We start from the raw sequence: 2,040 nt of genomic DNA on the forward strand, positions 1-2,040 counted from the left end.
CTGAGCCAATATGGCATTCAGAGCATCAATTTCAAGAACTCCCTTCTTCTGAGGCGTCCCATTACTTACAGGATTCCTCTCAGAAGTGTACATGAACTGGTTATTAGCAACCATGTCAATGAGTTCTTGAGCTTCTGCAGGCGTTTTCTTTAGGTGAATGGATCCACCTGCAGAATGGTCCAGTGACATCTTGGAGAACTCAGACAGACCATAATAGAATATATCCAGAATGGTCCATTCTGAAAGCATATCAGGAGGACACCTTTTGGTCATCTGCTTGTATCTTTCCCAAGCTTCATTGAGGGATTCACCATCTTTTTGCTTGAAGGTCTGAACATCCACTCTAAGCTTGCTCAGCTTTTGAGGAGGAAAGAACTTAGCCAAGAAGGTCGTGACCAGCTTATCCCAAGAGTTCAGGCTATCTTTAGGTTGTGAGTCCAACCATGTTCTAGCTCTGTCTCTTACAGCAAAAGGGAAAAGCATGAGCCTGTAGACTTCAGGATCTACTCCATTAGTCTTAACAGTCTCACAGATCTGCAGGAACTCAGTTAAAAACTGGTAGGTGTAGTATAATCACCAAGCATCCTTCTTGCATTATTATTATTTTTGGCTGCCATCTCCTCTTCCTTTTCGAAAATTTCTGTAAGGTTGTCTCTGGATTGTTGTATTTTAGCTTCTCTTAGTTTCCTCTTCAGAGTCCTTTCAGGTTCTGGATCAGCTTCAACAAGAATGCCCTTTTCCTTGTCCCTGCTCATATGAAAGAGAAGAGAACAAGAAAAGAAGAGGAATCCTCTATGTTACAGTAAAGAGGTTCCTTATTGTTAGTAGAAGAAGAAAGGCAATAAGAGTGAAGAAGAATGGATAATCCAAACACAAGGGTGAGGATAGGAGCAGAGATATGAGATGAAGAAAAGTGTTAGTAAGTAATTAAATAAATAGAAGAAGATGAGAGAGAGAAATTTTTGAAAATAATTTTTGAAAAGGAGTTGATGATTTTCGAAGATTAAAGGGAAAATAAAATTAAAATTAAAATTTAAAACAATTAATTAATTAAAAAGAATTTTTGAAAAAGAGGGAGGTATTTTCGAAAATTAGAGAGGGAAGAGTAGTTAGGTGGTTTTGAAAAAGATAAGAAACAAACAAAAAGTCAATTAGTTAGTTGAAAAAGATTTGAAAATCAATTTTGAAAAGATAAGAAGATAAGAAGTTAGAAAAGATAATTTAAAAAAAAATTTTGAAAAAGATATGATTTAAAAAGATATGATAGAAAGATATGATTAAAATTAGTTTTGAAAAAGATTTGAATTTTAAAATCAAAATTTATGACTTGACTCACAAGTAATCACAAGATATGATTCTAGAACTTAAAGTTTGAATCTTTCTTAACAAGAAAGTAACAAATTTGAAATTTTTGAATCAAAACATTAATTGTTGATAATATTTTCGAAAATTATGAGATAAAATTAAGAAAAAAATTTTTGAAAAATATTTTTAAAATTTTCAAAAATAAATAAGAAAAATGAAAAAGATTTTATTTTTTGAAAAAGATTTTGAAAAGATAAGATTTTTAAATTGAAAATTTGATTTGACTCATAAGAAACAACTAAATTTTAAAAAGTTTTGAAAAAGTCAACTCAAATTTTCAAAAACTTATGAGTGAAAAAGGGAAAGATATTTTTTTTATTTTTGAATTTTTAATGATGAAAGAGAAAAACATCAAAAAGACTCAATGCATGAAAATTTTGGATCAAAACATGTGATGCATGCAAGAACACTATGAATTTCAAGATGAACACCAAGAACACTTTGAATGTCAAGATGAACTCCAAGAACTTATTTTTGAAAAATTTTCAAGAAAAGAAAACATGCAAGACACCAACAAAAGACTCAAACAAGAAATTGAAAATGCATATGAAAAACAACAAAAGACACAAAATAAGAAATTTTAAAGATCAAACAAGAAGACTTACCAAGAACAACTTGAAGATCATGAAGAACACTATGAATGCATGAATTTTCGAAAAATGCATAAATTTTTTT

At 30.6% G+C, this 2,040-nt stretch overlaps 1 non-coding gene across 1 annotated transcript; it reads left to right on the forward strand.

Annotated features, from left to right (window-relative positions):
• Positions 1 to 243: 243 nt before the first annotated feature.
• LOC112724198 (small nucleolar RNA R71) lies at positions 244 to 351 on the forward strand. Its single transcript, XR_003163373.1, has one exon. It is a non-coding gene; the product is annotated as a small nucleolar RNA R71 (small nucleolar RNA).
• The last annotated feature ends 1,689 nt before the right edge of the window (positions 352 to 2,040 follow it).

Source organism: Arachis hypogaea, chromosome 11, assembly GCF_003086295.3.
Source record: "Arachis hypogaea cultivar Tifrunner chromosome 11, arahy.Tifrunner.gnm2.J5K5, whole genome shotgun sequence".
Classification (NCBI taxonomy): domain Eukaryota; kingdom Viridiplantae; phylum Streptophyta; class Magnoliopsida; order Fabales; family Fabaceae; genus Arachis; species Arachis hypogaea.